The sequence below is a fragment of the Hesperophylax consimilis genome, chromosome 28 (assembly GCF_061612785.1).
Source record: "Hesperophylax consimilis isolate HC1 chromosome 28, BYU_Hcon_1.0, whole genome shotgun sequence".
Taxonomy (NCBI): Eukaryota; Metazoa; Arthropoda; class Insecta; order Trichoptera; family Limnephilidae; genus Hesperophylax; species Hesperophylax consimilis.
Window position 1 is genome coordinate 1,057,261 of NC_142863.1, and position 12,255 is coordinate 1,069,515.

Here is a 12,255-nt window from a genome sequence, read left to right on the forward strand (position 1 = left end):
AAATTAATTAATTTACTCGACCATGTAGCTGTAATATTTATTTATTTAATTCGCTTTGAATACATGCTAACGAATTCTGCATATTTTGTTATGAAAACACTACGAGATAATTGCAGTAGAATATGATATGTAAATATTATCAAAAGATGCGCTGTTCGCTGCGTTCCCTTTATATAAATTGAAGCGGTATGTAATTTCACTGATTATCATATGAAAGGATCTCCACTGAACCTGGTTGGTCAATTCACCACAGCTGTGAATTGCGAGGTGACAATCTCTACGGATTTATGCCGTGACTAATTGACTGAACGATGCAAAATTTCAGCACTGCAATGTGGACCATGTCGCGCAATATATTTTTAAACATGCTGCAGATTTTTTGTAACAATTTCAATCATCACCACAACAAACGACACATTTTTAATTGAATTTTTACAACTGATTCTGAAAACATTTTCCAAAAAGCGAGTACGGGAAAACTGGTTGGGGGTTTGCCTTAAGCATTCACATATAGCGGCTCAACATAGCCCAAAAAGCAGTACTTAAGACAGTTCTAAAAGTTCCGGTTAGAACTCCGACCATTAATAATAATATATATTTTTTTAATTGCCGGCAACCCGGGCGTTTATTGAAGTAACATTATCATATACCAACAAGTAAGTAACCCGCCTCACTAGAAGATTTCTGTTCTGAGGCGAATGTTTTGAATATATCTAAATACTCAACCAGAGCAATAAGACAAAATATACTGTTTACTTTCAGTTTGATTACATCTTTTGGACAGAAATCAAACAAAAAATACTGAAATGAATATATTTAAAACAAAAGTAAAGACATGGCTGAGAGAAAAAAGTAATATTCAACTTACAGACATTATGTAGACGATGTAAAGACCACTTGAGACTAAATACAAAAGTTAAAAAACTACAGGCCGCCTCAGAACAGGAAACCCTGGGGACTGAATTTTAAAATTTATACTTTACATCATGTACAAACTTTGCCATTCAAACTAAAAAATATAAATAAAAAGTTCTTCTAAGGTTCTATTTGTATCTATTTTGTCTCTTCTCTAGTCTCAAGAACTAACTGAACTCAAATTATTGAAAAAACATTGTGAATCATCTTAAGACATGGCGGATTATTGAGAAACTAGAGAATCATCTTAAAACATGACAAATTTTTTTGTAAATGTGTCGTAAAATATTAAAAACATGGTAAATCGTCGTAAAACATTGAAAATTATTGAAAAACATGGTTATTAAGTACATATTAAGCTGCCATTGATCCGATATTTAAAGCTCAGTTATTCTAAAACTACCGGACACGAGCAGTTCGAATGAAAGCTTCAGGATAATCTGTGTCTTGGATATTAGGTTATCAGCATGTCTCTTCAAACCAAGAACTGCTTTTAACAATGTCCAAACAGCTCGCGATACTAGAACCAAAAGGCATAATCTCTTAGTTATCCTTTTTGCAAAAACTACTCTTACCCCAATATTTACTGGATACTTTGCAACAAAGCTATACAACGCAATGGCCATCAGACATAACACAAATTATTTTAATTACAAATTTGACACGAAATCTTGAATCATCAGCCAAGACAGATCCAACATCGAGGACATTATTGATCTTTTAAGTATAAACGAGTATTTCCAATGGTACGATGCTAATTGCATTTTCTTTTAAATATAATATTGTGTTCTTATTTTTTGTTGTAAACTACGCCTTTTCTCAACTCAGGATTTCCTAGTAAGACAAGGATAGTACCAATAAAATTTAATTAATAAATTTGAATAAATAATAAATAAATAAAAATAATTTATGTTGTTTTATGTAGGGTTAGTGAGTGCTTAGAATCTAAGAGTAATCATGACGAGATAGAGTTGGACCCACCTAGTTTAAGTCGGCTCGAGAAGTTGGAGAGTGAATATACCCTACTTAAAGTTTCTATAATCGATCACGCTGAGCTGTAATTTGACTTAAAACATATAACCTTTTGTTGCCAACGTAGAGTAAGAGTAATTTGCACCATTTGGTGGTTAAGTCAAATGTTTGAATCAATTAATCAAGGCCAATTATTGGATGTTCGAATTGTCAAATTGTCAGTTTGTTGGAGTTATTTCAGAAAATCGTTTTTCTACGTTGTGAATTTGTCTTTTGCCTACATTACGGTAATCTTCACGAGATACAACAATATTGACGGTCAAAAAATTACCCTGCAAGAATATTGAAGGCCAACACATTTGGCAATATTAAGTAACAAACAATTTATTTTGCTCGTTGACTGATGAAATAATTTGTTTTCCTCTTTTTTTACAGGATCTTGAACCACAACATCCTACTTGATCTGGATGAAAATCTGTGGACTAAGGAACGGTAAAAAAAAACTTTTTTTCTTTCTAGATAGATGGATTTTGAACTTATGAAAGCTAACAAAATTTTTGATGGTTTAACCATGCCGTTGAGTTTCTTGAAGAAGTTTTTCTATATTCGTATTGGCAGATAAAATGGCTCAAAATTTTGACTGCCGATTTTCAGTTTTGCATAATTTTAAACACGTTTATTAATAAGAGGGAGAATACATAATATAAAACCTTCAATGAATATTTATAAAATTACTATGTTGGAATAACTTATAATTTTGTAAATTCGTAAAATTACGTATTATTTTTAAGCAATAATTATTAGCCTGAAACACTTATATAAATTTAAAAAATCTTACGAGAAAAAATACATGCCGCCAACGGGAATTGAACCAGTAGCGTTCTGATTGCCGGTCAGATGCTTTATCAATTGCAATACTTCGGCTAAATGAAAATTATGTATGTCACAATGTACTATTATTTGTCATTCAAAAAATATTTATTGTAGTACAAATTAATATTTATTATATATAGTACAGGGTTTTCCAATAAGAGGAGTTATTTTGAACAGCCCGCTATTTCGGTAGATGTTACTTTTGAAGCTGTCATTTTTTGACATTTGACAAGTAGAAACTACGCCATTAATAAAAATGGAACGATACACGCTTCAACAACGCATTGAAGAGTTATTGTTGAAAAGCCTCTCTATCCTCAACGTGTGACTGTTTGGTGCGGTTTATGGTCCGGCGGAGTAATTGGACCTTACTTTTTCGAAAATGAGGCTGGAGCAACAGTTACGGTGAATGGATTGCGCTATCGAGAGATGATTAATGATTTTTTATGGCCGGAATTGGATGGTATTGATCTGGAGAACGTTTACTTTCAACAAGACGGCGCTACGTGCCACACAAGCAACAAAACCATTGATCTTTTACGATTGAATATCAAAATAACACCTCTTATTGGAAAACCCTGTATTTTGTCAATACCGTATTGACATAGGGCTTTGTTGATCGTTCGTGTTAGACCTCCAGGGATATTACATAGTAAAAATCAACACAATTTCTTGAAAAAGTGGCTTCTTCACATGTATCAATATTATTGTTTTGTAATATAATTGTTCCACATTTTAGAATTACAAAATTATACGTTTGAAAGTCTCCGGCGTTGCCCAGGCAAATCAGATAAAGACAGTAATTATTTTGAACGTCAAGCAAGAACGAACTCCCTTACCGAGGATCTCGTCTACATATTATTAAAATTTTGTAGTACGAGTAAGTTTAATGTGAAGTAATTGTAAATAATTTTGTGTAGTGTTTTTTTCTGCAATAATTGTAAATATACTAGATGGTGTTTTTAGTGTAGTTGAGAGGTTTCTGTATCAGTCTGTATTTGGTGTCAGTATATTTTCTATTTCTGATATCCCTATGTTTTCTATCCAGCCGTTTATTTTCACATTTAAATGTCATAATATTGTTGTTAGTTTTGAAAGAGAGTGAAATTTTGCTGTAGAGTTTATTACCATAGTATACGAAGCATTTTTGCCCAAATATTCTATTTTTAGTTGCTTGTTGGCTGTGTTTTTGACAATGAGATTTAGTTTTTTTTGTTGTTTGTTTTTGGGGTGTTATGCCGTGTTGCGCTAACTCCTTCTTTAGCCGACGTTTCGGACAGCGTTGCAGTGTCCATCATCAGGGCAGATCCGGTAGATCCGAAGATGTGTACATTTTGGTTGTCGAGTTTGTGCTTATTTATTTGTGGCCTGGGCCCGTCCAAGTGCAAAATGCCAACGGAAGTGGCGACATCTTGTGGCGAATTCTGAAAGCACAGTATTTATGATAGCCTGGGGCCCATCCAAGTGCGAAATGCCAACGGAAGTGGCGCCATCTTGTGGTGAATTCTAGAATTAGAAAACCGATTGACAGCGGTTAGAGTAGATCAGTGAGATATATGAGGAAGACATCTGCAAACTTTTTGAACACTGCCTCAAAACGGGATACTTTGCGTTTCAGGGTGAACTTTTTGAGCAAGTGGAGGGAGTTGCAATGGGCAGTCCGTTATCGCCAGTAATAGCCAACTTCTTTATGGAGAAGTTTGAGGAAGCGGCACTTGATACAGCTTCAGCTGTCCCTAAAGTATGGTGGCGCTACGTCGACGATGTCTTCGCCATTTGGCCTCATGGAACGGAGAAACTTAACGAATTCCTGGACCATCTTAATTCTCTCCACAGCAAAATTAAGTTCACAATGGAGCTGGAAAACCAAGATAAAATCCTGCCTTTTCTAGATGTGGAGGTGATGCGAAAACACGATGGTAGCCTAGGACATACCGTATATAGGAAACCAACTCATACGAATCGATACTTACACGCTGATTCGCACCACCACCCAGCGCAGAAGAGAGGACTTATCCGTACGTTGGTGACCCGAGCGACCAGAATATGTGAAGAAACAAAACTTGGAGCAGAATTTATAAAACTGACCGATGCACTGGAGCGCAACGGTTACCCGGCAAGTCAGACTAGGCAAATTTTAAGAGCCAAATCTACAACAAACGAAGACAGAGTTGAACAAGACTCAAAAGGCTGTGCTTTCCTGCCTTTCGTTCACAATGTGACAGACAGAATTGCCAGGCTGTTGAGAAAAGAAAACATCAAAACTGTCTTCGGAACCACCACCAAAATCCAAGACCTACTGAGGTCTGCAAAGACTAAGTTTCCTCTGGAAGCAGATGGAGTGTACAAACTCAGCTGCTCTGGTTGTGACAAAGTTTATATAGGCCAGACAGAGCGGACGATTTCCAAAAGGATAGCAGAACATTTTCGTGCTTGTAAACTTGGCCACCCTGATAAATCGGCAATCGCCGAACACTTAATTGAAACCGGCCATTACTTTGGATTTGCTCCCGAGGTCCTGGGAAGACCCAAAACTTATAGATCACGCCTGATTATGGAGGCAATTGAAATCTACAAAAATCCATTTAATATCAATAGAGACGACGGAGCTAAGCTCAACAGCTCTTGGTATCCGGTAATTGACGGCTACACCAAAGCTAAACGCAAATAACATGTCTAAGTATACTCCAATACCATATAATAATACAATATAAAACCATTGCATTTATACCTTGATACTGGGTACATCTACTCTAACCGCTGTCAATCGGTTTTCTAATTCTAGAATTCACCACAAGATGGCGCCACTTCCGTTGGCATTTCGCACTTGGATGGGCCCCAGGCTATCATAAATACTGTGCTTTCAGAATTCGCCACAAGATGTCGCCACTTCCGTTGGCATTTCGCACTTGGACGGGCCCAGGCCACAAATAAATAAGCACAAACTCGACAACCAAAATTTACACATCTTCGGATCTACCGGATCTGCCCTGATGATGGATACTGCAACGCTGTCCGAAACGTCGGCTAAAGAAGGAGTTAGCGCAACACGGCATAACACCCCAAAAACAAACAACAAAAATGCTTTTGGCCGTGAGAATCTAAAAAACTTACATGAGATTTAGTGTTTATAATATTTGTGTTAGTTGTTTTGTCTTGTGTTTTATATTTATGAATGTAAAGGACTATTGAATGAGAGTGGGATTTTACTGTAGAGTTTAGTACCATAGTATAGGAAGCTATTTCGCCTAAATTTTGTATTTATTATTGCTCATTGTTTGTAAGTACAAAAGTTATAATCATAGTAATTAAGGTAAAGCTTAATGCTAAATCACTATTTTGATGGATTAATCTTTATAACGAATTGGTGTACATTATTAATACCAAAAAAATGCTTTAGATAAATTGAAGATTTTCTTATCGTTTAGCTTGAGTAGAATACAAATAAAAAAATAAATTACAAAATATAAATGTAAACTACTAAAAATAATATTTTTTCAATAGAAATGTATGAACGCGTAAAGGAACAACTTTAAAAAATACAGTATTTTAGCTAAGATTATCTGTGACAGTTTCACTTGATAAAATTTTTTGCTTCCTTATAAAATTATTTACTAAATAAATAAAAAACAGTTTTGTGCTTGAAATCGAACGTTTCTAGACTCCGTTTGTCAAGCGATTTTAGTGCCTGTTACCTACAATATAAGGTATACCAAGAAAATACACATTTTTAGCTTGTAGCTTCCTCTTAATAGAATTTCGCTAGTTGAGCCTTTGACGAATATTGTAAAACAACATTAATTTTCCGAAGTTCTGTTTCAAAAATCACCAGAATAATCATCAAAGAAAGAAAAACAAACAGCGAATTTAGCCGAAATTCATCAATGTTGTTTTTAACAATAATACTGTCAGAAACAATTAACAGATTGATAATACCTAGACATGTAGTTCAAACCGATTTCAAAGGAAACTGTCGATAGTTTACATAAGTCATTTGGAATTCTGACAAGCTAGAGACGTTCAATCATAAGTTTTATAATTTTATTAGAAGTAAAATAAATCAAAAACATACATTTATATAAGTTTGTGTTGTGTTTGTACAAACAGGTCTCCAACTTGTCGTGGAAGAAGTTTATAAATAAATGGTTATTTTAGATTTATCAGGGATTTATTAATACTCCGCGTATTATAATGGTGACTTGATAGTCGACCTAACTAGAAGCTGGCTAATTGGAATCTGAAACAGTAAGTTTATCTTAGAGCCGTCCCACTGGCCCTGGCGACTACTGGCCACTGGCTCCATCTTGCGGACTTCCACGGAACCTCTATATAGCACTGCCATCTGTGAGTGCATCTATGAAGCTATTACTTCCCATCATTTTGCTATAAATATTTTGCATTTAATTAATACAAAATCAAGAGGATTCATGATAAAATTATACAGGCGTGAATTTAACGTACTTTTATTACACAGCTTGATAAAAACACGGACGAAATTACACACGACAAAAAAGGCAATTTTTATATAGTGTTTAAAAAAAACCCAAAATTTTTGGGTTACTGCTTTAAAAAGTGATATAAATTCATGAAAAGCGATTTAAAAAATTAACTTATAAACTTAACATGACTAAACAACATTTTCAGGATTTTATGTCACATTTTAAAGGTTGAAATCAAAGTTGTGTTGAGTTATCCGGGTACCGTTTTTCGAAGTCTTTAATTCCAACAGATGTAATTCAAATAGGTGTAATTCCTCGTGTCTTTTCGTTTGTGTGTAATTCTAGCAGTGTCAAAGTATTGGTACCTACGTCAAATTCATGCCTGTGTAATTTCAACCAATTTATTACTATAATAAATTTATTTTAAAACAAAAAATTGGTTGGACCGAGGATTGTAGCTTCCTACCCAGGTATTGAAGCCAACCACGCTAACAAACTCGCCAAACGGCGATCGGGTAGGACCGAAATTTATTACGTATATTAACTGCTTTTCGAATTTCTGAGAATTGCGTATATGAACTGCAACTTATACACTTACGAATACCTACAATAACAACACGACAAAATACACTATTCAACTGCAACACACGTAAGCGCAATTACATTGCGAACTCCCCAATACAACGGTTTCACACTATGGGAAACCAATACTTAGGTGATGTCGATATATTTAATATTAACTTTGCGAACTTTGTGGATCACGTGAAAGACTTATTTCAACACTATTCCTAAATGGAAGTTGTATTTTTGTAAACCAGTTAAATTGGTGTATTTTTTAATTTATGTTCTTTTTATTTTTTTTTCTTGCATATATTATTTTTAAGTGTAATTTTATTTTTATTATTTCTTTCTCATGTTTCAAAATTGTCTGTTATCAAAATAGTACCAGCTCCATGTAAAAGCCCTCTGGGCGTTAAATAATTAAATAAATAAATGACCGTGTATGTGTACATGATTGCCACTAATTGATAGAATGCATTGTCATCGACATCAAATCTATCTATCAAGTTTCAGCTCTATACCGAAAACAAAAGATTAATTCAAATAGATGTATTTGATTACAAATGTGATTAATTTGACTAGAAGTAAGGAGAAGAGAGGCTTAATTTGAGCCTACGGACAAAAAAAATCTATTTAGTGAACTGAAAAAGATTTCGCGTTGATGAAAATCATAGCACATCCCCATTTTAAACCAGTATGAACGTGGTGACATAAATATAAACTGCAGAGGTTCCCAAACTTTTTTCCCCGTAGACCACTTGCCAAAATTTTTTTTTCCGTAGACCCCTGCCTGCCGAATATTGAATTTTCATAAAACTATTAATCCATGTGATAATCATTTATTTTTTTCCTAAAAAGATTCCCTTCCCTTGCCTGCCCAACAACCGGGTGGCGGTATAGTTGCTCTGTTTTTGAATTGTGCAGACAGGGGCACCCTTGTTAGGTATTACACCAAATGAAAATGGAGCAGGATAAGCAACGGGAATTTATTTCTGTATCTGGCCCTACAGAACTGCCCATTAAGTTCTTTGTTAGCGCTTATTCCGATCAGTTCTTCTTGTCATATGATATCTGATTCTTCAACATTCCACTTCCACAGTCAAAATGTCCTTAAACTTAGTTTTGAAGTCTGTGTGAAGTACATCTAAATGTTTAACGTCATTATTACCCTGGACGTTTTTCAAAAACAAGTTGGGGAACTAGAAAAATTTGGGGCTTCCGATGTGCAATGTTTTGCTTCAATATATTAATACTGACGAGAAAAGGAACATATAATTTTATTTATACATCTCATTAAACAACTTTACGAAATATAAAAATACAAATATCAAACAAGTAATTTCTCAGCCTATTATTAGTATTACGTAAACTATGTTGTTTGTGTATTGTGTCATCTACGGAACTCCTAAATGTTGACTTAAGGTAAATAGGGGTCCGCTCGTATGTACCCCCATTTGAATCTCGTGGACCCCCAAATTTTTTTTTCGCTGATATAGACCCCCAGCAAGCCGATATCGACCCCCGGGGGTTTATATAGACCACTTTGGGAACCTCTGATATAAAGCGTCCCAGCCTTATCATAAAAAATGTTTTATCGCTTTTGCGTGTGCGCTGCATTAAATGAAATGACGCGATGTTGTCATAAATTAAATGGGTTCAACCATGTTTGGAGATCTGAAATAAACATCCAGTTACTTTCCAACCATCCTTTCCCCACGCCTTTCAGCCTCACAATATACATCTGCCAACAAGGGGATGCTATTGATTCACTGGCTCAGAGCTAAACAAAATTGTGAGTACTGCACAGGAGTCCTGAAAGTTCTCAGCCGTCTTTAGCCAGTGAGACTATGATATCCCCAATTGCGGTATGTTGTGAGGAAAGGTAGTGGGGAAGGGAAGAGAAAGATGAGGAAGTACCTGGCCATTCAGATCAGGTCCCCAAACACAGCTGTTACAAGCAAACTTTTAGATTTTGAATAGTGATTTTTTACCAAGGCAATACTGAATTAATCTACCTCTCGAAGAGTGTCTGAGGAGGGTGGCGGCGTGGTTTTTATTTTTATACAAATTCACAGTTTTATTTCAGAAATTGAGGAAATTTTGCAATTTCTGAAAGCTCACGGTACATACGATATTTATAAAAAAACACCCCATATCCCTTTTGCACCCCTTGAAGCAAAATGTTTATACTTCGTGATGAAATTTTGCACACTTTACTTTCAAAATAATAGCTAAATTATTGACAACATCTGATTTTTAGAATAATTTACGGATTTAATTTTATGTTCATAAAAATCCGAATATTTCCGCATTTCGACTTGATATATTATCAAAACATTTATTAAAATTTTCATTAAAACGTTTCGAAATCGTGATAATATATTTGTTGTTAAAAAAATTCAGGAAACCTGTTTATTCATGCGTTAAGGCCTGAAATCCTGTTTTTAACCGGATGAACAATGACCTCTCGAGCAATTGGTGTATATAGTTAAAACCATTCCTCAAAATATTAATATGAAAACCTATGAAACCACCTAGATTTCATATTCCATCCCATATTTTCTATGCATTTATTTCTTTATTTAATATACACGGTATAAATATACCATACACAATAATTACAATTCACAGAATACAATCATAATCAAACACTAGTAATAATTTAAACAAAAATAACAATTAACTGTGGCATTTGATCATAAAATGACGACAGAAAGTATAAAATTAATATTAGCTCTAGAAGGAGATAAAAGTACATACAAAATATTATAAACAAGCATGAGTAGACTTAGGTTTAATTAATGATTATTTATAAGATATGATAGTATTGCCTTTTGTTCCTAGCTTCGTAACTATTACTAACTACTAACATTTGGAACATTATAGCAAGCGATCGAGTGGAATTTAAAGAGATTTTTTATAAATTTGCAATACGCATTTATCTCTGTATAGTAAGGATTTTACATATACGGTTGTTTATCAATTGTATAAAATATTCATCACTTTTATAAGTGAGGATGCTAATCTTTAAATAGTTTAAAATAAAGTCGCCATTGGCTTCTGTCTGTTTGCGCATAGAGTTCTGCTAAACTACGCAACTGATTTTGGTAAAGTTTTAACTATCATTTAGAAAATTTCTTCCGGAAGGTTTATATACATAACACATGCATATTAAAATTATAGAAATTAGAGAAAAGTCAATGTTTTGTAATCAAGTCGTAAAAGATTATTTTCGGACGCTCACATTCCTAACGCTGGCTAAACCTTATGAGATACATCAAAATAATGTACTACGAAATTGTATATCTTAAAAAAACCTAGAGAAAAGTAAGCGATGGTACATCTCTATATTTTAATGATAACACACGTCACACGTCAGCTAGTATCTTTTGTATATTAAACTAAACATTTCTAAGAACAATATTCCAAAAGACAAACAAATAAAAACAATATTATTAAACGAAGTTAAGGCAACCTTGTGTTTCAGATCACTTTGTAAAATATGAAATATGTTAGTTTACTTTATAGGAAAATTCATTTTGAACATGTAAACAATACTTAAAGCCCCGTTTACATTGATCTTTATGTCTGTTTGGCGAGAACACTGCTAGGAGTACTGTAAACAAACACGGGCTTTTGCGCCTATTGATTATTCCAGGGAAATCTTAAGTTGATGTTTAAATAAACAACAGAGTTAAAGTTGAGATTTTAATGATTTATCCATCATTTATTGGATTATTTTAAATGAACTACATACAGTTTATTAGTTAGCTATAAAATTTGATAAGTAATTTAAAACAGCTTAAAACTTTAGACGCAATCAATTAAAATACATTTAACCTTTAAATACCAGGAACTCAAATTCGTATGATGTTTGGGACCAAATTTGGTCTTCTAATAATTAAAGGGAGTTTAGCTAATCTCAGTGAATGCTTCCACACCAAAGATCGATACACTCTAATCTCTAAATAGTATAAAATAAAATCGCTATTCGCGTCTGTCTGTTTGTGCGCTTAGTTCTTTTAAACTACGCAAGGAATTTTGATGGAATTTTCACTATCATTTAGAATTTTTTTTCCTGAAGGTTTATATATAATACATGCATATTATATTTAAAGAAAGTAGAGAAAAGTTGGGCAACGCCGGGACACGTCAGATAGTCTCTCTATATTAAGGCGTAATATTTTAAGTTGAGCCGCTATCAATAACAACCCTTACGTAGATGGCGATAAGGTTTAAATTCCCGCTTAACACCATCCGCCTGTTTTGATTTATGTAAGAAAAAAACATGGCCAAAAAGTGCCTTTTATTTTATTTTGTGGATGTTCAGGCATAATTTTTTTTTTCGATCATTTTATAAATAACTTAATTTGCCACTTTAAACAATAAAATCATAACCGAAAATGGGTTCGTAAGTAGGAGATTTTGAACTTTAAAGCAGTTTTCATAGGCCTTTACATTATTTTTTTCTGGGCTTACAAAAAGACTTATCTAA

The 12,255-nt window shown here is 34.0% G+C and overlaps 1 long non-coding RNA gene across 1 annotated transcript in view; it reads left to right on the forward strand.

The window, feature by feature from the left end:
• Positions 1-12,255, forward strand: part of LOC149409999 (uncharacterized) — a 213,868-nt gene that overhangs the window by 104,070 nt on the left and 97,543 nt on the right. The window contains exon 2 of the long non-coding RNA XR_016305043.1: positions 2,323-2,379. This is a non-coding gene — a long non-coding RNA (uncharacterized LOC149409999). The remainder of the gene's footprint in view (positions 1-2,322; positions 2,380-12,255) is intronic.